The following is a 27,441-nucleotide window of genomic DNA, read 5'->3' on the forward strand; positions in this document are numbered from 1 at the left end:
ACATGTGAAAGCCGTAAGATTAGAGATGAGGGAGAAAGGAAAGTAGTACCCGGTGACCTAGCTAAATAACCAACATTGGCAGGCGAGTAGTTATTGCAAACATACCTAGGTGCATATTCCCGGACCCGTTGGCAGGTCAATCATGGAGAGTATACCACCAGTTCCCTCGGATAGCAGAACACTGCTCCAACACAGTTAAGAAGTCACTGCTGATTTGGTCGAATGCTAGGTACTGCAGGGGCATGCACTACCGGAACAGGGTGCTACCCCAACGGCCAAAACAATGCCGACGGCCCCCGTCGGCTTCCTCGGAGCTATGCCGACAGCCTGGTCCTGGCTGTCGGCGTATCCAGGCCGTCGGGTTACACAGAGCTAAGCCGACGGTACCCGTCGGCATAGAACGGCCGTCAGCCTAGTTGCAAGTACGCCGACAGCTGCCGTCGGCTTACAACGGCCGTCGGCATAGTCGTGGGCCCGGCGACCCCGCTGGTGACGGGCGGCTAACGTCGTCAGAGCTATGCCGACGGCCAAGACGGGGGGCCGTCAGCATAGGTCCGCATGCCACGTCACCGATCCGGGCCGCACCGTCCAGAACATATGCCGACGGCTGCCGTCGGCATATCTGCCACGTCAGCGATCCGCGGCACGCCGCTCGCCGCCTAAACCCTGGCCGTCTCTATGCCGACGGCTATGCCGTGGCATAGGTAGATTTATTTTTCATTTTTTTTGCTTTTTTATGTATTATTATATCAACTAACATGTAGCATGTTAAATATAAACATACATATGAATATATATGTAATTTGTATTTTTTTCATATTATATATATATATATATATATATATATATATATATAGTTTGTATTTTTTCGTGCATGTTAATAATGTGCGGTCATGTTCTTTTAAAATTATAGATCCTTATATTTTATTAAAATCAAAAACAGCTATGCCGGCAGAAGTTTTGTGGCGGTTGCAAACGCCCGACACCCGTCTCTAGAGTGTGACCCCCCTCATGTTTGCGGTGTGCCCCCTCATGGACGGCGCCGCCACCGACACCTGGAGGGGGGAAACGGACGCGCCGGGTCTACACTGAGTGGATGGAGCTGTGGGTTTGGCCCGAATGTTGCTCCCGGGTGTCCCTACGGGCCGACCTGACACAACCGGGTTGAGAGGTCCACTGGTCAAAGCCCGTCCGTGGGAAGTCAAAAGGCTAGATCTCGTGGTCAACCGCTCCACGGTTAGGCGGGACGGGGGCCCTGGGGGGGGGGGGGGTAGCAATGCCACCGAAGCATCGTACCGGACCCTCATACATGCGAGGTGGTGTTGTGGCATGTCCGAAGAGGCGACACGCATCTCCGGGGTGTGGCCCCCATCAAGGACGGCGCCGCCGCCGGCACCTGGAGGGGGAAACGGACGCGTCGGGTCTACACGGAGTGGATGTAGCTCTGGGTTTGGCCCGGTTGTTGCTCCCGGGTGTCCCTATGGGCAGATCTGACACAACCGGGTGGAGAGGTCCACTCATCAAAGCCCGTCCGTGGGAAGCCAAAGGGCTAGATCTCGTGGTCAACCGCTCCTGGGTTAGGCGGGACGGAGGCCCTAGGGGTAGCAATGCCACAGGAGCGTCGTACCGGGCCCTCATACATGCGGGATGGTGTTGTGGCATGTCCGAAGAGGCGGCACGCATCTCCGGGGTGTGCCCCCCTCACGGACGGCGCCGCCGCCGGCACCTGGAGGGGGGAAACGGACGTGTCGGGTCTACACGGAGGGGATCTTGCTGTGGGTCTGGCCCGGACGTTGCTCCAAAGTGTTCCTATGGGCTGACCTAACACAACCGGGTGGGGAGGTCCACTGGTCAAAGCCCGTCCGTGCAAAGTCAAAGGGCTAGATCCCGTGGTCAAACGCTACAGTGTTAGGCGGGACGGGGGCCCTGGGGGGGGGGGGGTAGCAATGCCACCGGAGCGTCGCACCGGGCCCTCGGACATGCAGGGTGGTGTGGTGGCATGTCCGAAGAGGAGGCACGCGTCTCCGGGGCGTGGCCCCCCTCACGGACGGCGATGACACAGTAGTAGATGTTCTGTGGTAACGATGTGGCATGAATATTATTAAATACTCGGAGCGCGATAAAATCATGAGTTTTTTTGCACGACGTGGGCACATGTGCTATAGGAACGATGGTAATTTTTCATAATTTTTGGTGATGGAGAAGTATCCGAAAAATTCCCTCTACGCGGATTGCTCTTCGCGCGTCTACGACTGTGGCCGGCGGCCTCCGGGGGCTAGCATGTCGCCAAATCTTGCGTAGGCAGCCTCTCACAAGTCTGGAAGTGTTGTGGCGGTTGCAAACGCCAGGCACGCGTCTCCGGGGTGTGCCCCCTCACGGACGGCGCCTCCGCCGGCACCTGGAGGGGGGAAACGGACGCGTCAGGTCTACACGGAGTGGATCTTGCTGTGGGTCTGGCCCGGATGTTGCTACAAAGTGTTCCTATGGGCTGACCTAACACAACCGGGTGGGGAGGTCCACTGGTCAAAGCCTGTCCGTGCAAAGTCAAAGGGCTAGATCTCGTGGTCAAACACTACAGGGTTAGGTGGGATGGGGGCCCTGGGGGGTAGCAATGCCACTGGAGTGTCGCACTGGGCCCTCAGACATGCGGGGTGGTGTGGTGGCATATCCGAAGAGGCGCACACGTCTCCGGGGCGTGGCCCCCCTCACGGATGGTGATGACACGGTAGTAGACGTTCTGCGGTAACGATGCGGCGTGAATATTATTAAATACTCAGAGCGTGATAAAATCATGAGTTTTTTTGCACGACGTGGGCACATGTGCTATAGGAACGATGGTAATTTTTCATAATTTTTGGTGATGGAGAAGTATCCGAAAAATTCCCTCTACGCGGATTGCTCTTCGCGCGTCTACGACTATGGCCGGCGGCCTTCAGGGGCTAGCATGCCGCCAAATCTTGCGTAGGCGACCTCTCACAAGTCTGGAAGTGTTGTGGTGATTGCAAACGCCCGGCACGCGTCTCCAGGGTGTGCCCCCCCTCACGGACGGCGCCGCCGCCGACACCTGGAGGGGGAAACGGACGTGTTGGGTCTACACGGAGGGGATCTTGCTGTGGGTCTGGCCCGGATGTTGCTCCAAAGTGATCCTATGGGCTGATCTAACACAACCGGGTGGGGAGGTCCACTGGTCAAAGCCCGTCCGTGCAAAGTCAAAGGGCTAGATCCCGTGGTCAAACGCTACAGGGTTAGGCCTGAGGGGGCCCCTGGGGGGTAGAAATGCCACCGAAGCGTCGCACCGGGCCCTCAGACATGCGGGGTGGTGTGGTGGCATGTCCAAAGAGGCGACACGCATCTCCGGGGCATGGCCCCCCTCACGGACGGCGATGACACGGTAGTAGACGTTCTGCGGTAACGATGCAGCATGAATATTATTAAATACTCGGAGCACGATAAAATCATGAGTTTTTTTGCACGACGTGGGCACATGTGCTATAGGAATGATGGTAATTTTTCATAATTTTTGGTGATGGAGAAGTATCTGAAAAATTCCGTCTACGCGGATTGCTCTTCGCGCGTCTACGACTGTGGCCGGCTGCCTCCGGGGCCTAGCATGCCGCCAAATCTTGCGTAGGCGGCCTCTCACAAGTCTGGAAGTGTTGTGGCGGTTGCAAATGCCCGCACGCGTCTCCAGGGTGTGCCCCCCCCCCTCACGGACGGCACCGCCGCCGGCACCTGGAGGGGGGAAATGGACGCGTCGGGTCTACACGGAGGGGATCTTGTTGTGGGTCTGGCCCGGATGTTGCTCCAAAGTGTTCCTATGGGCTGACCTAACACAACCGGGTGGGAAGGTCCACTGGTCAAAGCCCGTCCGTGCAAAGTCAAAGGCCTAGATCCCGTGGTCAAACGCTACAGGGTTAGGCGGGACGGGAACCCTGGTGGCGTAGCAATGCCACCGGAGCGTCGCACCGGGCCCTCAGACATGCGGGGTGGTGTGGTGGCATGTTCGAAGAGGCGGCACGCGTCTCCGGGGTGTGGCCCCCTTACGGACGGCACCGCCGCCGGCACCTGGAGGGGGGAAACGGACGCGTCGGGTCTACAAGGAGGGGATCTTGCTGTGGGTCTGGCCCAGTTGTTGCTCCAAAGTGTTCCTATGGGCTGACCTAACACAACCGCGTGGGGAGGTCCACTGGTCAAAGCCCGTCCGTGCAAAGTCAAAGGGCTAGATCCCGTGGTCAAACGCTACAGGGTTAGGCGGGACGAGGGCCCTGGTGGGGTAGCAATGCCACCGGAGCGTCGCACCGGGCCCTCATACATGCGGGGTGGTGTGGTGGCATGTCCGAAGAGGCAGCACGCTTCTCTGGGGCGTGGCCCCCCTCACTGACGGCGCCACTGCCGGCACCTGGAGGGGGGAAACGGACGCGTCGGGTCTACACGGAGGGGATCTTGCTGTGGGTCTGGCCCGGATGTTGCTCCAAAGTGTTCCTATGGGCTGACCTAACACAACCGGCTGGGGAGGTCTACTGGTCAAAGCCCGTCCGTGCAAAGTCAAAGGGCTAGATCCCGTGGTCAAATGCTACAGGGTTAGGCGGGACGGGGGCCCTGGTGGGCTAGCAATGCCACCGGAGCGTCGCACCGGGCCCTCATACATGCGGGATGGTGTGGTGGCATGTCCGAAGAGGCGGCACGCGTCTCCGGGGTGTGGCCCCACTCACGGACGGCGATGACACGGTAGTAGACGTTCTGCGGTAACGATGCGGCGTGAATATTATTAAATACTCGGAGCGCGATAAAATCATGAGTTTTTGACACGACGTGGGCACATGTGCTATACGACCGATGGTAATTTTTCATATTCGTGATGGAGAAGTATCTGAACACTTCCCTCTACGCGGATTGCTCTTCCGCGTCTACGACGGTGGCCGACGTCCTCCGGGGGCTAGCATGCCGTCAAATCTTGCGTAGGCGGCCTCTCACAAGTCTGTAAGAGTTGTGGCGGTTGCAAACGCTCGGCACGCATCTTCGGGGCGTGGCCCCCCCTAACGGACGGCGCCTCCGCCGGCACCTCGAGGGGGAAAACGGACGCATCGGGTCTACACGGAGGGGATGTAGTAGTCGGTTTGGCCCGGATGTTGCTCCCTGGTGTCCCTCTGAGCTAACCTAACACAACCGGGTGGAGAGGTCCACTGTTCAAAGCCCGTCCGTGGAAAGTCAATGGGCTAGATCTCGTGGTCAACCGCTCCAGGGTTAGGCGGGACGGGGGCCCTGGGGTGGTAGCAATGCCACCAGAGCGTCGCACTCGCCCCTCATACATGCGGGGTGGTGTGGTGGCATGTCCGAAGAGGCGGCACGTGTCTCGGGGTTTGGCCCCCCTCACAGACGGTGATGACACGGTAGTAGATGTTCTGTGGTAACGATACGGACGGGATGTAGCTGTGGTTTGGCCTGGATGTTGCTCCCAGGTGTCCCTGCGCGAAGCATCTCCCTCCGACAGACTTGGATCCGCCGCCGCCCCCAACCCCCCCGTCAACGACCCCCCCTCCCCCTTCAGTCAGCTGGCCTACTAAGCTCCAGAGCGTGCACGCGAGGCGGCGGCCATGTGCTCCCAGACCCACGACCAGGCCACGGCCTCGGCGGACGAAGCTGCTCGAGTTTGGCGCCTCCCCTCCCCTCTGTGTGGTTCCGGGAGAGGAGAGGGCCGAGCGGCGTTAAAAAAATTAAAAATGCATATGAAATAATAATACATAAAAAATATAACTTATGACTATAAAAAATATCAAAAAATTATATGAAATAAAAAAACATAAAGAAGAAAAAATATAATCTATTAAAAACATTAAAAAATAAAAAATATAACTATGCCTACTGCTAAGCCGCCGGCATAGGTGCCACGTGGCATCGCTACCTATGCCGACGGCTTAGCCGTCGGCATAGTTTCCTCTTATCCTCAGCCGGTCGCCCTCCACCACTCATTCCACCCCTAGCTGCTCAACCCGCGCCGCCGCCGTTGCTCCCCGTCGCCCGCGTCGCTCCCCGACGGCCGCCGCCCGCCGCTCCACCCGCGTCGCTCCCTTCCCTCGCCCCTCCCCCTCCCCCCCCCCGCCTACATCCCCGGCCTCCTTCTCGCGCCGCCGCCGCCACAACGTCGCCATCTCGTCTCCGCGCCACCGCGACCACCCTCCTCTCTACCCCCTCACCCCATCATCACCCCCGTCCCTCCGCCACCTCTCGTCGGTGCCATCCACACCCGTCCCCGACCCCGCACCCTCCCTGTCAAGCTGCACCGACCGGCCCCGTCCACCCTTCGCCGACGCCCTGCCCTACTACGCCCCTCCGTCGACGCCCTGCTGCGCCCCGACCGGCCCCGTCCAGCCCCGTCCACCCTTTCCCGGCGGCTGGCCCCCGGCCTCCCTGCTGCCCGCTGCACCGGCGGCCAAGGTGAGATTTCTTTCATTTTTTTTGCATTTTGTTACTCTTTTTTTTGCAAAGATGGATATGTGACGAATGGATATATGAATGCATGTACAGATTGATGGTGAAGTTTGTGATAGATGGATGCATTGATGGATATTGCTCAATTTTGTGAATTTGGACACTTAGATATTGCTCAATATGGATAGATGATATTGGTCAAGTTTTTCAATATGTGCATGTATAGAGAAGAGTGAGGGGAGATAATGGAGTATGAACGAGCTCTGTTTGTTTTTTTATAAGAGAGAAAGAATGGGGGAGAGAGGGAATGGAGTAGGAACGGGTTTAGAGTTTGATTATTCGAAATGGTGTGAACTAACCGACAACGGGGAGGAAGAAGGAGAAAATAGTTAATGCGGAGGAATTAGGAAATTTGGTAAACCCGGCCGCCGCCTGCACGCCTTGGCGCACAAACTGCAGGCGGAGTTAAAGAAGAGGGGGTCGTCGATGAGCTGGGCGGGCTTCGTCGCTGCGCCCGGTCTTGGTGGACCGTCGGTTCAACCAAAGGGGAGGGGAGGGATGATGGTGCCGCCGGCAGCCGCTAGACGTTTCCCTTTTTTCTGAATGAACAAAGTGGTTTCATCAGGCTGCTACTATTGGGGATCTGGTCCGTCCTCTCGGGTCGAGCGTCGGGTTGACCCGCGATGCTCGGCGTGTCCCAAAAAAGTCCCTCACTGTTTGGTTTGCTAAATACTTAATGAAGCTTTTTTTTACAATTTGACATGTTGTTTCATGTTCATTCATAATGTTGTGCCAATGCTTAATGTGAGGTGATGACCTAAATTTTTATCACCCGGTGGAATTAACAGGATTTGTGGTGTTCCATCTTCGTGGAGTGATCGTCGATGTTGGAGGTGTTTGTCCACGATCGTCCCTCCTTTGATCGACTACATCCTCTACATCAGAGGGTGAGCAACAATTCTATGACCTCGTCCACTTTTTTTCCATGTCACTAGATTAAATTTTCACATGAAGTCGCGTAACCTAGACGTCTCCCGTCCGAAAGGGTTGCATCGATAAATATGCTTTCAATTGCATATTTATCACCGCAGCTCTTTCGGATTGTCCAGCGCTTTCCACCAACAGCCCGAGGATGTGTAGATTGGGTACGTTGTTCATGCTCTACCCCGTTCCGAGACAAGATTTCGGCGGCGCCTCCCTGTTGTTCTCCGGATGCACATTCTCTCGGCATTTTGCCGAGACGTGTATTTGGAGAACAGTGAAGGAAATATGCCCTAGAGGCAATAATAAAGTTATTATTTATTTCCTTATAATCATGATAAATGTTTATTATTCATGCTAGAATTGTATTAACCGGAAACATAGTACATGTGTGAATACATAAACAAACAAAGTGTCACTAGTATGCCTCTACTTGACTAGCTCGTTAATCAAAGATGGTTATGTTTCCTGACCATGGACAAAGAGTTGTTATTTGATTAACGAGGTCACATCATTAGTTGAATGATCTGATTGACATGATCCATTCCGTTAGCTTAGCACCTGATCATTTAGTATGTTGCTATTGCTTTCTTCATGACTTATACATGTTCCTATGACTATGAGATTATGCAACTCCCGTTTGCCGGAGGAACACTTTGGGTGCTACCAAACGTCACAACGTAACTGGGTGATTATAAAGGAGCATTACAGGTGTCTCCAAAGGTAGATGTTGGGTTGGCGTATTTCGAGATTAGGATTTGTCACTCCGATTGTCGGAGAGGTATCTCTGGGCCCTCTCGGTAATGCACATTACATAAGCCTTGCAAGCACTTCAACTAATATGTTAGTTGTGAGATGATGTATTACGGAAACGAGTAAAGAGACTTGCCGGTAACGAGATTGAACTAGGTATTGGATACCGACGATCGAATCTCAGGCAAGTAACATACCGATGACAAAGGGAACAACGTATGTCGTTATGTCTGACCGATAAAGATCTTCGTAGGATATGTAGGAGCCAATATGGGCATCCAGGTCCCGCTATTGGTTATTGACCGGAGACGTGTCTCGATCATGTCTACATTGTTCTCGAACCCGTAGGGTCCGCACGCTTAAGATTACGATGACAGTTACATTATGAGTTTATGCATTTTGATGTACCGAAGGTTGTTCGGAGTCCCGGATGTGATCACGGACATGACGAGGAGTCTCGAAATGGTCGAGACGTAAAGATTGATATATTGGAAGCCTATGTTTGGACATCGGAAGTGTTCCGGGTGAAATCGGGATTTTACCGGGTTACCGGGAGGGTTACCGGAACCCCCCGGGAGCCATATGGGCCTACATGGGCCTTAGTGGAAAGGTGAAAGGGCTGCCCACCAGGGCTGCGCGCCTCCCCCCTTCCCCTAGTCCTATTAGGACTAGGAGAGGTGGCCGGCCAGCCCTCTCTCTCTCTCCCCCTTGGGAATCCTAGTTGGAATAGGATTGGGGGGGGAGTCCTACTCCCGGTAGGAGTAGGACTCCTCCTGCGCCACCTCCTCCTGGCCGGCGCCTCCTCCCCCCTTGGCTCCTTTATATACCGAGGCAGGGGCACCCCATAACACACAAGTTGATCCACGTGATCTATTCCTTAGCCGTGTGCGGTGCCCCCTGCCACCATATACCTCGATAATACTGTAGCGGAGTTTAGGCGAAGCCCTGCTGCTGTAGTACATCAAGATCGTCACCACGCCGTCGTGCTGACGGAACTCTTCCTCGACACTTTGCTGGATCGGAGTACGGGGATCGTCATCGGGCTGAACGTGTGCTCGAACTCGGAGGTGCCGTAGTTTCGGTGCTTGATCGGTTGGATCGTGAAGACGTACGACTACTTCCTCTACGTCGTTTCATCGCTTCCGCAGTCGGTCTGCGTTGGGTACGTAGACAACACTCTCCCCTCGTTGCTATGCATCACATGATCTTGCGTGTGCGTAGGAAATTTTTGAAATTACTACGAAACCCAACAGTGGCATCCGAGCCAGGTTACTTATGTTGATGTTATATGCACGAGTAGAACACAAGTGAGTTGTGGACGATACAAGTCATACTGCCTACCAGCATGTCATACTTTGGTTCGGCGGTATTGTTGGACGAGACGATCCGGACCAACCTTACGCGTACTCTTACGCGAGACCGGTTCCCTCGACGTGCTTTGCACATAGATGGCTTGCGGAAGACTGTCTCTCCAACTTTAGTTGAACCAAGTGTGGCTACGCCCGGTCCTTGAGAAGGTTAAAACGGAGTCTATTTGACAAACTATCGTTGTGGTTTTGATGCGTAGGTGAGATTGGTTCTTACTTAAGCCCATAGCAGCCACGTAAAACATGCAACAACAAAGTAGAGGACGTCTAACTTGTTTTTGCAGGGCATGTTGTGATGTGATATGGTCAAGGCATGATGCTGAATTTTATTGTATGAGATGATCATGTTTTGTAACCGAGTTATCGGCAACTGGCAGGAGCCATATGGTTGTCGCTTTATTGTATGCAATGCAACCGCGATGTAATGCTTTACTTTATTACTAAACGGTAGTGATAGTCGTGGAAGCATAAGATTGGCGAGACGACAACGATGCTACGATGGAGATCAAGGTGTCGCGCCGGTGACGATGGTGATCATGACGGTGCTTCGGAGATGGAGATCACAAGCATAAGATGATGATGGCCATATCATATCACTTATATTGATTGCATGTGATGTTTATCCTTTTATGCATCTTATCTTGCTTTGATTGACGGTAGCATTATAAGATGATCTCTCACTAAATTATCAAGAAGTGTTCTCCCTGAGTATGCACCGTTGCCAAAGTTCGTCGTGCCCAGACACCACGTGATGATCGGGTGTGATAAGCTCTACGTCCATCTACAACGGGTGCAAGCCAGTTTTTGCACACGCAGAATACTCAGGTTAAACTTGACGAGCCTAGCATATACAGATATGGCCTCGGAACACGGAGACCGAAAGGTCGAGCGTGAATCATATAGTAGATATGATCAACATAACGATGTTCACCATTGAAAACTACTCCATCTCACGTGATGATCGGACATGGTTTAGTTGATTTGGATCACGTAATCACTTAGAGGATTAGAGGGATGTCTATCTAAGTGGGAGTTCTTAAGTAATATGATTAATTGAACTTAAATTTATCATGAACTTAGTACCTGATAGTATCTTGCTTGTTTATGTTGATTGTAGATAGATGGCTCGTGCTGTTGTTCCGTTGAATTTTAATGCGTTCCTTGAGAAAGCAAAGTTGAAAGATGATGGTAGCAATTACACGGACTGGGTCCGTAACTTGAGGATTATCCTCATTGCTGCACAGAAGAATTACGTCCTGGAAGCACCGCTGGGTGCCAGGCCTGCTGCTGGAGCAACACCAGATGTTATGAACGTCTGGCAAAGCAAAGCTGATGACTACTCGATAGTTCAGTGTGCCATGCTTTACGGCTTAGAATCGGGACTTCAACGACGTTTTGAACGTCATGGAGCATATGAGATGTTCCAGGAGTTGAAGTTAATATTTCAAGCAAATGCCCGAATTGAGAGATATGAAGTCTCCAATAAGTTCTATAGCTGCAAGATGGAGGAGAACAGTTCTGTCAGTGAGCATATACTCAAAATGTCTGGGTATAATAATCACTTGATTCAATTGGGAGTTAATCTTCCGGATGATTGCGTCATTGACAGAATTCTCCAATCACTGCCACCAAGCTACAAGAGCTTCGTGATGAACTATAATATGCAAGGGATGAACAAGACTATTCCCGAGCTCTTCGCAATGCTGAAAGCTGCGGAGGTAGAAATCAAGAAGGAGCATCAAGTGTTGATGGTTAACAAGACCACTAGTTTCAAGAAAAAGGGCAAAGGGAAGAAGAAGGGGAACTTCAAAAAGAACGGCAAGCAAGTTGCTGCTCAAGAGAAGAAACCCAAGTCTGGACCTAAGCCTGAAACTGAGTGCTTCTACTGCAAGCAGACTGGTCACTGGAAGCGGAACTGCCCCAAGTATTTGGCGGATAAGAAGGATGGCAAGGTGAACAAAGGTATATGTGATATACATGTTGTTGATGTGTACCTTACTAGAGCTCGCAGTAGCACCTGGGTATTTGATACTGGTTCTGTTGCTAATATTTGCAACTCGAAACAGGGACTACGGAATAAGCGGGCACTGGCAAAGGACGAGGTGACGATGCGCGTGGGAAATGGTTCCAAAGTTGATGTGATAGCGGTCGGCACGCTACCTCTACATCTACCTTCGGGATTAATATTAGACCTAAATAATTGTTATTTGGTGCCAGCGTTGAGCATGAACATTATATCTGGATCTTGTTTAATGCGAGACGGTTATTCATTTAAATCAGAGAATAATGGTTGTTCTATTTATATGAGTAATATCTTTTATGGTCATGCACCCTTGAAGAGTGGTCTATTCTTATTGAATCTCGATAGTAGTGATACACATATTCATAATGTTGAAACCAAAAGATGCAGAGTTGATAATGAAAGTGCAACTTATTTGTGGCACTGTCGTTTAGGTCATATCGGTATAAAACGCATGAAGAAACTCCATACTGATGGACTTTTGGAACTACTTGATTATGAATCACTTGGTACTTGCGAACCGTGCCTCATGGGCAAGATGACTAAAACACCGTTCTCCGGTACTATGGAGAGAGCAACAAATTTGTTGGAAATCATACATACCGATGTATGTGGCCCGATGAATATTGAGGCTCGTGGCGGATATCGTTATTTTCTCACCTTCACAGATGATTTAAGCAGATATGGGTATATCTACTTAATGAAACATAAGTCTGAAACATTTGAAAAGTTCAAAGACTTTCAGAGTGAAGTTGAAAATCATCGTAACAAGAAAATAAAGTTTCTACGATCTGATCGTGGAGGAGAATATTTGAGTTACGAGTTTGGTGTACATTTGAAAAAACTGTGGAATAGTTTCGCAACTCACGCCACCCGGAACACCACAGCGTAATGGTGTGTCTGAACGTCGTAATCATACTTTACTAGATATGGTGCGATCTATGATGTCTCTTACTGATTTACCGCTATCATTTTGGGGATATGCTTTAGAGACGGCCGCATTCACGTTAAATAGGGCACCATCAAAATCCGTTGAGACGACGCCTTATGAACTGTGGTTTGGCAAGAAACCAAAGTTGTCGTTTCTTAAAGTTTGGGGCTGCGATGCTTATGTGAAAAAGCTTCAACCTGATAAGCTCGAACCCAAATCGGAGAAATGTGTCTTCATAGGATACCCAAAGGAGACTATTGGGTACACCTTCTATCACAGATCTGAAGGCAAGACATTCGTTGCTAAGAATGGATCCTTTCTAGAGAAGGAGTTTCTCTCAAAAGAAGTGAGTGGGAGGAAAGTAGAACTTGACGAGGTAACTATACCTGCTCCCTTACTGGAAAGTAGTTCATCACAGAAAACTGTTTCAGTGACTCCTACACCGGTTAGTGAGGAAACCAATGATAATGATCATGAAACTTCAGATCAAGATACTGCTGAACCTCGTAGATCAACCAGAGTAAGATCCGCACCAGAGTGGTACGGTAATCCTATTTTGGAAGTCATGATACTAGATCATGATGAACCTACGAACTATGAAGAAGCGATGGTGAGCCCAGATTCCGCAAAGTGGCTTGAAGCCATGAAATCTGAGATGGGATCCATGTATGAGAACAAAGTATGGACTTTGGTTGACTTGCCCGATGATCGGCAAGCAATTGAGAATAAATGGATCTTTAAGAAGAAGACTGACGCTGATGGTAATGTTACTGTCTACAAAGCTCGACCTGTCGCAAAAGGTTTTTCGGCAAGTTCAAGGGATTGACTACGATGAGACCTTCTCACCCGTAGCGATGCTTAAGTCCGTCCGAATCATGTTAGCAATTGCCGCATTTTATGATTATGAAATTTTGCAGATGGATGTCAAAACTGCATTCCTGAATGGATTTTTGGAAGAAGAGTTGTATATGATGCAACCGGAAGGTTTTGTCGATCCAAAGGGAGCTAACAAAGTGTGCAAGCTCCAGCGATCCATTTATGGACTGGTGCAAGCCTCTCGGAGTTGGAATAAACGTTTTGATAGTGTGATCAAAGCATTTGGTTTTATACAGACTTTCGGAGAAGCCTGTATTTACAAGAAAGTGAGTGGGAGCTCTGTAGCATTTCTGATATTATATGTGGATGACATATTGCTAATTGGAAATGATATAGAATTTCTGGATAGCATAAAGGGATACTTGAATAAAAGTTTTTCAATGAAGGACCTCGGTGAAGCTGCTTACATATTAGGCATTAAGATCTATAGAGATAGATCAAGACGCTTAATTGGACTTTCACAAAGCACATACCTTGACAAGATTTTGAAGAAGTTCAAAATGGATCAAGCAAAGAAAGGATTCTTGCCTGTATTACAAGGTGTGAAGTTGAGTAAGACTCAATGCCCGACCACTGCAGAAGATAGAGAGAATATGAAAGATGTTCCCTATGCATCAGCCATAGGCTCTATCATGTATGCAATGCTGTGTACCAGACCTGATGTGTGCCTTGCTATAAGTTTAGCAGGGAGGTACCAAAGTAATCCAGGAGTGGATCACTGGACAGCGGTCAAGAACATCCTGAAATACCTGAAAAGGACTAAGGATATGTTTCTCGTATATGGAGGTGACAAAGAGCTCACCGTAAAAGGTTACGTTGATACAAGCTTTGACACTGATCCGGACGATTCTAAATCGCAAACCGGATACGTGTTTACATTAAACGGTGGAGCTGTCAGTTGGTGCAGTTCTAAACAAAGCGTCGTAGCAGGATCTACATGTGAAGCGGAGTACATAGCTGCTTCGGAAGCAGCGAATGAAGGAGTCTGGATGAAGGAGTTCATATCCGATCTAGGTGTCATACCTAATGCATCGGGTCCAATGAAAATCTTTTGTGACAATACTGGTGCAATTGCCTTGGCAAAGGAATCCAGATTTCACAAAAGGACCAAACACATCAAGAGACGCTTCAACTCCATCCGGGATTTAGTCCAGGTGGGAGACATAGAGATTTGCAAGATACATACGGATCTGAATGTTGCAGACCCGTTGACTAAGCCTCTTCCACGAGCAAAACATGATCAGCACCAAAGCTCCATGGGTGTTAGAATCATTACAGTGTAATCTAGATTATTGACTCTAGTGCAAGTGGGAGACTGAAGGAAATATGTCCTAGAGGCAATAATAAAGTTATTATTTATTTCCTTATAATCATGATAAATGTTTATTATTCATGCTAGAATTGTATTAACCGGAAACATAGTACATGTGTGAATACATAAACAAACAAAGTGTCACTAGTATGCCTCTACTTGACTAGCTCGTTAATCAAAGATGGTTATGTTTCCTGACCATGGACAAAGAGTTGTTATTTGATTAACGAGGTCACATCATTAGTTGAATGATCTGATTGACATGACCCATTCCATTAGCTTAGCACCTGATCGTTTAGTATGTTGCTATTGCTTTCTTCATGACTTATACATGTTCCTATGACTATGAGATTATGCAACTCCCGTTTGCCGGAGGAACACTTTGGGTGCTACCAAACGTCACAACGTAACTGGGTGATTATAAAGGAGCATTACAGGTGTCTCCAAAGGTAGATGTTGGGTTGGCGTATTTCGAGATTAGGATTTGTCACTCCGATTGTCGGAGAGGTATCTCTGGGCCCTCTCGGTAATGCACATTACATAAGCCTTGCAAGCACTTCAACTAATATGTTAGTTGTGAGATGATGTATTACGGAAACGAGTAAAGAGACTTGCCGATAACGAGATTGAACTAGGTATTGGATACCGACGATCGAATCTCGGGCAAGTAACATACCGATGACAAAGGGAACAATGTATGTCGTTATGCGGTCTGACCGATAAAGATCTTCGTAGGATATGTAGGAGCCAATATGGGCATCCAGGTCCCGCTATTGGTTATTGACCGGAGACGTGTCTCGGTCATGTCTACATTGTTCTCGAACCCGTAGGGTCCGCACGCTTAAAGTTACGATGACAGTTACATTATGAGTTTATGCATTTTGATGTACCGAAGGTTGTTCGGAGTCCCGGATGTGATCACGGACATGACGAGGAGTCTCGAAATGGTCGAGACGTAAAGATTGATATATTGGAAGCCTATGTTTGGACATCGGAAGTGTTCCGGGTGAAATCGGGATTTTACCGGGTTACCGGGAGGGTTACCGGAACCCCCCGGGAGCCATATGGGCCTACATGGGCCTTAGTGGAAAGGTGAAAGGGCTGCCCACCAGGGCTGCGCGCCTCCCCCCCTTTCCCTAGTCCTATTAGGACTAGGAGAGGTGGCCGGCCAGCCCTCTCTCTCTCTCCCCCTTGGGAATCCTAGTTGGAATAGGATTGGGGGGGAATCCTACTCCCGGTAGGAGTAGGACTCCTCCTGCGCCACCTCCTCCTGGCCGGCGCCTCCTCCCCCCTTGGCTCCTTTATATACTGAGGCAGGGGCACCCCATAACACACAAGTTGATCCACGTGATCTATTCCTTAGCCGTGTGCGGTGCCCCCTGCCACCATATACCTCGATAATACTGTAGCGGAGTTTAGGCGAAGCCCTGCTGCTGTAGTACATCAAGATCGTCACCACGCCGTCGTGCTGACGGAACTCTTCCTCGACACTTTGCTGGATCGGAGTACGGGGATCGTCATCGGGCTGAACGTGTGCTCGAACTCGGAGGTGCCGTAGTTTCGGTGCTTGATCGGTTGGATCGTGAAGACGTACGACTACTTCCTCTACGTCGTTTCATCGCTTCCGCAGTCGGTCTGCGTTGGGTACGTAGACAACACTCTCCCCTCGTTGCTATGCATCACATGATCTTGCGTGTGCGTAGGAAATTTTTGAAATTACTATGAAACCCAACAAACAGCGGGGAGGTGCTGCCGAAATTTTGTCTCGGAATGTGGTAGAGCATGGACAACGTACTCAATCTACACATTCTCGGGTGGGATTAGGACCCATCTTTACCTATTAGAGATGTAGGTGGATTAAATGTCGTTTCTCGTCACACTCTAAAAAATAAAATATTGATGTGAGTAATTTAAATGAATCCTTAATTTTGTTGTGTGGCTTCCAATAAAGCAGAGATGGCAGATAATCAGTGGATGTATAGTGGGTTTTTCCGTCGGAATCAAGTAACAACAGAGTGGGTCGAGAAAACTGATGTGTTTTGGAAAGAGATATTCCGTAGTCCAATGAGGATGGTGCCAGAATGCCCGTGTGCCAAATGTAAGAGACGTATCCGCAGAGATAAGAGTGAGATGACTAAGCACCTTCGCACGAATGGATTTATGCCCAACTTTAATATGCCGATAAACTTTGCCCAGCGGGACCGTGGTAGAGAGGATGTGATATGACAACGCGTCGCTGGTTATGAGGACGATGGGGTTAGAGACATGCTAGATGATGTCTTTGCTGCACAGCCGACATCTCCGTCACATTCAGCGAATGAACCGGAGGAGCCGGAGGAAACCGCAAAGGCCTTCCTGGAAATCTTGGCCTCGTCAAAGAAACCTCTGTATGAGGGTGCCAAGTTGTCTGTGCTGGATGCCATCTCGCAACTGATGGCAGTTAAGGCTGAGTACGGCTGTAGCCGAGGTTGCTTCGAAGCATTTCTGGGAGTATGGGCTAAGAGCCTGCCTGAGGGCCATGAACTGCCGAAAACCATGTACAGTACGAAGAAAATCATGAAGGTGCTCTCCATGGACTATGAGAAAAATACATGTTTGTCCAAAAAATTGCCTTTTGTTTAGGCATCAGTATGCGGATGACAACTACTGTAGGAAGTGCGGTTCCTCTCGGTATATTGAGGTGGTCAATAAGCATGCTCAGAAGCAGCAGCTAAAAATCCCTGTGAGGTTCTTCGGTATCTTGATTTTATAAAAAGACTGCAGCGCCTTTTCATCTCCGAGGAGTCTGCCAAAATGATGAAGTGGCACAAGGAAGGGAAAAGGTACAATCCAAAAAAATTGTACATCCATCAGAAGGTGAAGCATGGAAGTCATTCGATATAGAGTACCCGGAGGAAGCAGCCGAGGCTGGGAATGTCAGAATTGCTATAACAGGTGATGGGTTCAATCCATATGGTATGTCGTCTAATCCATACAGCTGTTGGCCCGTATTTGTTATTCCGCTCAATCTCCCTCCCGGCGCCATAATGCAACGCAAGACCATGTTCCTGTCGCTTATAATTCCGGGGCCTAAATATCCGGGGAAGAATTTGGGTGTATTTATGCAGCCGTTGGTGGATGATTTGCACCATTCTTGGTACTTGCCGAGGTTGACATACGACCGACATTTGCAGAAAATTTTCTTGATGAAAGTTTGGCTACATTATTGCATGCATGACTTTCCCGGCTATGCCCTGTTCTGCGGATGGTGTACAAGTGGAAAGATGCCTTGCCCAGTGTGCATGCAGGCCTTGATTTTCATTTGGCTGAAGAAGGGTGGCAAGTATGTTGCCTTTGACCTGCATCGACAGTTCCTCCCTCCAGACCATCCTGATAGGGAAGACAAGAAGAACTTCACAAAAGGCAAAGTTGTCCATGAAGTAAACGAGATTCCAACGTTTTCTGGTGCGGATGTGCTTGCTCAGCTGAAAGCTCTTAAGCCTGCCGGTGAAGGCAAAGGCAAAGGCAAAGGCAAAGCCGCAGGCGAAGACGAGGGCAAAGGAAAAGGGAAAGGGAAAAATGTTTTGAAGGATATGGTGAGACGCACAACTGGACTCACATTACCCCCTTCACGTAGCTTCCCTATTTTAAGGACCTCAAACTTCCATACAACATCGACGTGATGCACACCGAAAAGAATGTCGCAGAGTCCCTTTTTCACACGATCCTCAACATTCCTGATAAGACAAAGGATAATGTTAATGCTAGAGTTGATCAACAGAATATTTGTGATAGACCACGTCTTCACATGCAGCCTCCCACAGGCTGTCGAAAATCTTGGTTCAAGCCAGATGCTGACTTCGTACTTAAAAATGATCATAAGATGGAGGCATTCAAGTGGTTGAAACACGTCGTGAAGTGCACTGATGGTTATGCGTCGAATATAAGTAAGGGGGTCAATCTTTCAACGGGCAGAGTGACCGGGCTCAAGAGTCATGACTATCATGTATGGATTTAACGGATTATGCCGGTGATGGTTCGGGGCTATGTTCCCGAGCGTGTCTGGCATGTGCTTGCGGAGTTAAGCCATTTCTTCCGCATGCTTTGTGCTAAAGAAGTATGTCCTGAGAAGATAAAAGAAATGCATAAGAAGGCGCCGGAGTTGATATGCAAGCTAGAGAAGATCTTCCCGCCAGGCTTCTTTACTCCGATGACACATCTCATTTTGCACCTCGCGAACGAGGTATTGTTGGGGGGCCCTGTGCAGAATCGTTGGCAGTACGGCCCTGAGAGATAGAACAAGCATCTGAGACAGAAATGTGGAAACAAAGCTAAGATTGAAGCTTCCATAGCTGAGGTAGTTATCCTAGAGGAGGTGACAGACCTCAGGACAGCCTATTATCCGGACCATGTTCCCACGTTGCACAATAAGGTGTCTCGATAGAATACAGAAGAACCCAAGTATAAACCCAAGTTGCCTCTATTCATCGGGCAAGGTGGCAGGGCTGGATGCTCGACATCTTATGTCATGCCACGAGATGAGTGGGAGGATGTCATGTTCTATATCTTGCACAACATCAAGGAAGTTGAGGATGAGTGGATGAGGTAATACCTTTGCACCATTCTTTTAGTCAATTCGTTATGTTCACTTTGCCTAGTTCTTATACCGCTTTTCTTATTGTAGTCGATTCGTTGAGGAAGAGTGGACAGGAATGTTGCCTCCTACTGAAGCGGAGGCACTTGCTCTTCTCCGAAAGGGTGCTGATGGAAGGAAAAATTTCGTTGTGTGGTTCATGGAGAAAGTAATTTTTCACACTTCCCTATTACCCATTTCACACTTCCAATTAAACTCTTGCACCCTATAATTTCAATTAAACTTGTAGGGAAATGATCCAAATGAATCAATGGATGAAGAATTGAGATGGGTTTCCATGGGTTTTGACCCTACCGCCATGACATGCCAAAAGTATGATGTGAATCGGTATCGCTTCCATACAGAGGAGCACTAGAATAGTCAGCCTGATCCCAAAGCCATAAATACCAGAGTCTTCACCGAAGGAGATAATAAACTAGATTACTATGGAAGGGTAGGAAAAATATACGAGCTTACATTCAAACGTGGCCGTAAACACCTAAGTCTCACTGTGTTCAAATGCCGATGGTTCGACCCCAAAAAGGGTCTGAGACATATGCCTTCTATTGGTTTAGTTGAAGTTAAACCATCAACCGTCTATGCTGGAGCTGATCTCTTTATCGCCGCTACCCAGGCCATACAAGTATATTATCTGCCTACCCATGCCAGAAAGAGTACCTAAAGGGTTGGGAAGTTGTGTTCAAGGTGTCGCCACATGGTAAGCTACCGGACCCGAACGATGATGATTACTACAACATAAACCCCATGACATACGAGGGAGTGTTCTTTCAAGAGGAACATGATGAAGTGGTCCGAAACAATGAGGATGATGACTTGGGTTATGTTGACCTGGACCCAAACGACGATGGCGCACAGATTGATGGTGAGGCAGTTGTGAATCAAAGAGACATAATTATGCTTGAAAAGTTAAATGAAGACGTTGACGCTGACGATGAGGAAGAGCCTCCACCTCCGTCAGACAACGAAGAAGATATGCGGGATAGTGATGACGAGACCGGTCGACAAATAGATTACAATAGTGATGATTCATATGGGTTCTAGAAAATGTAAGTTCTTTTAATGATCATTACAATAGTATGCTTAATGTGCTCTTCTGTTATTAATGTCTTTCCTGTATGCTTTTTTTGTGATATCCTTACTAATTGTTTATTCTCTTCTCAATGCAGGTTTGCTAATCATGGGCAAGTCCAGCGGTGCCTGTTTCCTTAGTAAACTCAAAGGAGGACTTACTCGGAGTGGACGAGCCCACAAGGTTCCCTCCCGACTACGCGAGGATGGCATCTCACAGGGAGGTGGATGGGTCGGGGGAGGAGACCCTAGAGGAGGAGGGGGTGGGGGAGAGCCCCTAGAGGACGAGGAGGTGAGGGGAGAGGCAATCGGGCCAAAAAACTCCGGGCCGTGTCCAAAATAGGAGGGTCTTCTTCGATGCCCTCCTATGCTGAGGCAGCTTCTGAGTCTGAGGAGGAGGAGTATGTTCCTGATGGCGAGGAGGAGGAGGCCAAGGAGGAGGAGGCCGAGGAGGAGGAGGGTGAGGAGGAGGGCGAGAAGGAGGGCGAGGAGGGTGAGGAGGAGGGCGAGGAGGGTGGAGGGGAGGTTGACCCTGAGTTGTGGGGTGACTTGCCACCGGGTGCTCCGCAGGGGTGGCTACGTGGTACTGTCGGAGTACCTACACCACCTTCTATCGAGGCGCACAAGTGGCTCATTGAACCTGCGGGGACAGAGTAAGTGCATCTCAATCATATTTTCAACACATGACAACATTTTCTTATTGTACACATGGCAATCCTTTGATTCTTTTGTAGTAACTGGATCCTTCGCGGAAAGGGTTGTAAACCGAACGGCCTTATCACTGTCCTGTTGAAGGAGTTTTGGCCTGGCCTATTCTGCCCGCGACCAGACAGGGACCCGCAGCCGCGTGTTTTGGCCACAAGCTGGGCCCACTACAAGGCTTGCAGCAACGCGGAGTACGGGACAGCCGCTAAGGCCGTGATCACCAAATTTTGGGTAAGTTCTCTTCTGAATCACTTGTCTTCAGTTTCGTTCATAGTTTATCATTGAGTCACTCAACTCATGCCTTGTTTGCTTCTGGTTTATGCATGATTGTAGCAACTCTATAGAGTTCTTGACGAGCACAAGGACAGAGTCGACGTGGTCTTACTTGCGGCTGCGAAGAAGAAAGCTCGTCAGTTGCAGTACGAGGTGCGTTGGGTTGCCGTCTCGCAGTACTACCACATCTACCTGCAACAAAAGATGACCAAAACTCAAGCACAGAAGCAAAAACTTACCATGAGCAGGGAGCAGTTCATGATGGTAACTATTACTGACTTTTCATTGTTTCAAGCAGTCAACTATATGTTTCGTGCTCACATGTCATGCTTCCAAAATTTGCATAGATTGTTCCTCGTTGGTGCTATGGAAGGCATGACGGATGGGCGAGTTTCGTGGATAGGTGGATCGGTGACGATGCAGAGTTTGCGGCCAAGAGCATCAAGGCCCGGGCTAACCGTGGAAAATACGGGACACACGGCCAAGGAAACAGGAACCACTGGGGCTTCAAGGCCATGAAGGTATATCTATATGCATGATGCATTTTTGTTCTTTTTTACCATCATGTTCTTATGTATGGCTAACTTCTGTTTGACGTTGCAGGAGGACAAGTTGCAGAGGCCGCTCTCAAACATGGAGTCATGGAAGCTGGCCCGCGAGCGGAGTGATCGCAAGGAGGGCGAGAGCCAGTACCACGGCAACACCGAGCAGCACCTGGAGTCTTACACTCAGAACTATCAGAAGTTGCATCCGGATGTTCCCGTTCCTGAGGTTGCCCAGTCTCAGGTTGACGACACGGCGGTGGTGGCCATCCAGGGTAAGTCCCATGGCCGGTATCCGTGTTTTGATGGCTTGATCACTCCGTCGATCTCGTGCACACGGCTTCGAGCTACCAACCCGAGCCCGTTAGAGAGTACGGGGCGTTCGCAGCCTCCCTTAGTCCTCCAGCGTGCTGTAAGTACTTCCCCTTATCTTCTTTGTCTCTATCTTTCTTAGTTTATTTTCAGCACTGCCCACTTAGAAACAACCTCAATTTTGTAGGCATATCAGGCCTTTCTCGAGCATAGGCATATTGAGGTGCGGGAGTACTTGCAACGAGTGAAGGCAAACGATGATTACAACCGTCAAGTGATGGCGGTTAGTTTTGCCCTCTTAAAACCAAGCTCAAATTTGCACTTTGATTCCTTCTGACTTTCTAGTTTGCTTGTTTAACTAACATCCAGGCTATGTTGGCGTCTTGGACTAACCGCACGGAGCCACCACAAGTTGGACCCCCACCACCACCTGCGGGAGACGCCCCACACATTCCCACGTTCGAGGAATGGCTGGCACTAGGCGGTGATAGTCTGGTTAGTACATTTGCCTAACTACTAACAAACTAGTTCTCGTTCATTCAACACTATCATGTCATATTTACCGTTAGAATCTTCTCTCAAACATGTAGGGGACCGGTGGCTCGACTCCTGCTCCGTCGACCCCAGTCACTCCGATCTGGCAGAGTGATGCTGGTCAAGGTGGCAGTTTTGGCGGAGGTGGTTTTGGTGGTGGTGGTTTTGGTGGAGGTGGACTTGATGGTGGTGGTTTTGGCGGAGGTGGACTCGGTGGTGGTGGTGGTTTTGGCAGAGGTGGACTTGGCGGAGGTGGACTCGGTGGTGGTGGTGGTTTTGGTGGAGGTGGAGTCGGTGGTGGTGGTGGTTTTGGCGGAGGTGGACTTGGCGGAGGTGGTCTTGCTTGATGTCGATGATGATTCCGTGTATGCGGCCATCGTGCATGCCTTTCATGTTTCAACTTTTATGATGTTTCATGTCTTGCACTACTTTTATGTTCGTGAACTTTCTTCGGTGATGATCTTTAGATGATGAACTTGACTATGTTTAAATGATGATGATGAACTTGAGTATGTTTAGATGATGAACTGTCATATTTCTGCATAATTCCATATTATTCTGCTTTGAATTGTTGTCAAATGAATTGAAAAAGAGAAAACAGGAAAAAAAACTATGCCTACGGCAAAGCCGTCGGCATATATATGATCAGGAGCCACCAGGAGGCGCCACGTGGCAGTCTGCCGCCAGGACAAGCCAGAGGACAACACGTGGCAAAGGTATCTATGCCGATGGCCAAGCCGTCGGCATACCTTTGCCACGTGTCGTCTCCTGACTCGCCAGCGGTTTTGACGGCGCCGTCCGTTGCCGTCAGACGGAAAACAACGTCGACGGCTAAACTATGCCGACGGCTGCCCCACGGCCCTCGGCATACGCTCCTATGCCGACGGCTATACTACGCCGACGGTTTGACACATCTACGCTGACGTGATCTACGCCGGCGGCAGCCGTAGGCATAGATCTATGTCGACGACATAGGACCTATGCCGACGGCCCTGGGCCGTAGGCATAGCCTGCGAGTCCGGTAGTGATGAGGAACTCAATGCCAGGTGGGACCTCTGCCAAACTGTTCAGGTTGATTAAGAATAATTCTTCCAGGCTCACCATGGCACCTTGTTGTATCACTAGCCCATTTAGATTAGGCAGGTCTTCCAGAACGAGAATCTTTAGCTTGGGAAACCATCCTGTAAGAAATGCCAGCTGATCTCCTTCGTATGCTCCGGTCAAACGTAGACGTGTCAAACTTGACAGCCGAGAAAGGGATGGCAGTGGGTCTTCTCTCAGTTGTGACCCATATAGAGACAATACATACAAGTTCTGCCCCCAAACAGCTTGGAAGAGAGGAGCCTCGTCCAACGCCACATTCGCTAGTCGGCCTCTCAAAGTTAATTTTTGCAGGTTTGGAAAGCAAACATTCAACTGGAGAACCTCCTTCTCATTACTTGCATTCACCTTTAGGAACGACAAATACTGCATCTGAACCAGAGACGCACTGATGCGTTCACAGTAGGCTCCTTTCACATTCCGTAACCTCAAGCTTCTCAGTTGCCTCAGCTCCCTTAAATCTCCAAGAGAATCACTATGTGCTTCCAATGCGTGTAGCGTCTGCAAGTTTGTTAGATTTCCAAGCCCAGTGGGGATACACACACCCCTAGACCATCCCAATCCTCTCTTATCTGGATCAATTACTCTCTCAGCAAATAAGTGCCTAAGCTTCTTTAGTTTCCCAATCCCACTGGGCAACACATCTATGTCACATCCATAAAGGTCCAATGTAAGCAGGTTTGAAAGCTTCTCAATAGACTTTGGGAGCATCATTCTTTTTAAATCACGCAAACTCAAATGGCGAAGATTAAAAAGATCTCCAATAGCAGCTGGAATCTCCTCAACGGACAAACCACGTAACTCTAGCACTGTCATATATCTTGATTAAGTGCATATCAAAGATATAATGGATGATGGCATGCTATTGTCCAGTGTAATGATTGTACGAAGCTGGCGTATACCAGAAATTGGCTGATAATTATCCTTCTTTAGCTTGCAGAGTACCAATCGTCGTCCATCCACCCCAAGATACCCCCCACATTTACTGTCATAAGTAGCACCAAAACAATTCTTACGACATAGGTCCACTGCCAATTCACGTAAAATATCATGCATTCTGAATTTCTTCATCCTGCCAAATGTGTTCGTCTCAACAACTTGTAGCATATTTCTATCAACCAACTCCTTTAGATAGCCTTCCGCCACTTCTTCTAATGTGCTTTCACCCCTCTCCTCAATGAACCCCTCTGCTGACCATAACCATGCAAGTTGTTTCCTACGTAAAAGATAGTCTTCTGGAAATAAGCTGCAGTATAGGAAACAACTTTTCAAGTGTGTTGGAAGGTATATGAAGCTCGGATGCAAAACATTCCTTACGTGATCGAGCCTTGAATTATTAATTAGCTCCCAACTCAATTGGTTATTTATCCTTCTCCATTCTTCCATACTTTTCTCGCTGACACACAATAGGCTATCAACTGACACAATAGCAAGAGGCAAGCCTTTGCACTTGCTAACTATTTCCTTGGCCAAAGGCTTCAATTCTGCATGACCATCACAATTTGCATCTCTTGGAAATGCTTTCTTGCAAAAGAGATCACATGCCTTATCTTCTGGTAAAGCTTCCATTGTTAAGGTATGTCCTGGACAAGCAAGTGTAGCAACAACGCCTTCCCTTGTTGTGATTATGACTCTACTTCCTTTATCATTACGAGGAAGCACCCTGGAAAAGTCATCAAATGCTTCTAGAGTCCAAACATCATCCAATATGATCAAATATTTCTGTTGCTTTAGAAATTTATTCAATGTCTCTTCAAGGCAGGTGATGTCCATAGCAGCAGTGCTGGAAAGACCACTAATGTTATCTTTAAGAAGTTCCTTGGATATATTCCTCAAGACATCCTCTCTAGAATAAGTTTGAGAGATGGAGACCCAGGCATGGCACTGGAATTTCTCTCTCACCTTCTTGTAAACATTTGCAGCTAAAGCTGTTTTACCAAGTCCTCCCATTCCAAGTAGCACTACCACAGAGCATTCCTGGTCATCATCAGCCAACCACTTCTCAAGTTTTTCTCTGTTTTCATCCACCCCCACCAGATCTTCATCATCAAGCAAGCGTGAAATGTTCGCTAGATCATTGGCCCTCTTCACAATGTAATTTGAGTTGCTAGTATCCCCATTATCTATCAGAGTAACCCATCGATTTTTTGTCTCTGACTGGTGTATAAGATCTCTTTCTATTTCCTTCACCTTGAAATCTATCTGGTTCAAAGAAAGTAGAGTTCTTGGCTTTTTGAACCCTTTCTTTAGGAAAAAGGAAAAACCAAAATCATGTTCCTGACTGACTAGATACAGGTACTCATCCACCATGTCCTCCATCACATGTGCTACTTTCTGTACCTCCTCCAACCAATCCTCATATACTTGATTGTTGCAGTTTCGAATATCCATTTGACAGAGAACATCATGCATTACGTGAAGCTCCCTGGCAACACGGGCCATGTTGGCTTGTAGCTCTAGTAGTTGTGTGCCGTATTTCAAGAATCTAAGAATTCCTGGCAACAGGTCTGGCGATGTACACAGAGCAACCCAAGAATCCAAGATGCTTAAATTTGGTTCATTGTTCAGACTTGGGAAGAGTCTACGATCACTAATAAATATTACAAGAATGTGCATTTTTATCTGGAAAAGTTGCGACACTGAATGAATTTGGCCCGCAGCAGATAAGCAATCGAAGCCAATCGAGGTCATGGATAGAGAGAATAAACCAGAGCTTAATCGGTTCAGATTTAGTGTCGAACAACACAAATTAAGCACAACTTCGCTAGCAGGGCCCTGGGCCTGGGGTGTACTTGGAGGCGGCCACGGCGAGCGGGATGGGGAAACTTTAGGTCCTGTCGCCGTACGCCAGTGGAACGGGGGATGGTTCGAGGTGGCTGGACTTGGCCGGAGACGGAGCATTCCTAACCCTGGCCGGCGGCGAAGCCGTCTGCTTCCCCTGCCGCCGACTCCTCTCCGCAGTTTTTTTTTTCTTTCAGGTGGCCGCTCTCCTGTTAGGTCTGTTGGGTTGGTTCCGGAGGTAGTAAATTGCAAGAAAAAAAACATCACATTTGTGGACCCTAATAAATTAAGAAAGACACCAGGTTTCTTTTTTCTTGCAAAAATCAGACACCATTGCGCTGATCGTTTTGTGAAAAGCACTGATTGCTCCATTAGAACAGTTTGAGTGAAAACTTGATGCCAAGCACCTGTGATAACAAGTATGGTGGAAATCTCAGTTTAGCATGTACTCACACTTCTCTGAACAAAATTCAGCTAATTCCGGCAGGCTGAAATTCAGTGTTGATTTTGCCATAATAGAAAGACACTGTGTGCATACTTAGAATTTTGACTGGACAGCTGGTTCGTGCTTGACCCCGGATATGATTGCTGGCAACTTTGAGAGGAAAAACAGTGAAGGGTTTCAAGATTTTCCCTCCATTTATTTCTGAATGACATGAATGATGCATCCCCAAATTAATCGACTGATTAATTAAGAGGTGCGCCATGTCTAAATCAATCATCGACCATATATATTTACTAGCAATAAATAGAAGAAGAGGAAAAATAGCTCACCAGACTAGCTCTTTCCTCGCCGGTCAGGCATTGTGGAAGGGTGGCCGCA

At 48.8% G+C, this 27,441-nt stretch overlaps 1 pseudogene; it reads right to left on the reverse strand.

The window, feature by feature from the left end:
- Positions 1–136: 136 nt before the first annotated feature.
- Positions 137–26,315, reverse strand: LOC123083375 (disease resistance protein RPM1-like; annotated as a pseudogene).
- Positions 26,316–27,441: the final 1,126 nt, after the last annotated feature.

The sequence above is a fragment of the Triticum aestivum genome, chromosome 4A (genome assembly GCF_018294505.1).
Source record: "Triticum aestivum cultivar Chinese Spring chromosome 4A, IWGSC CS RefSeq v2.1, whole genome shotgun sequence".
Lineage (NCBI taxonomy): Eukaryota > Viridiplantae > Streptophyta > Magnoliopsida > Poales > Poaceae > Triticum > Triticum aestivum.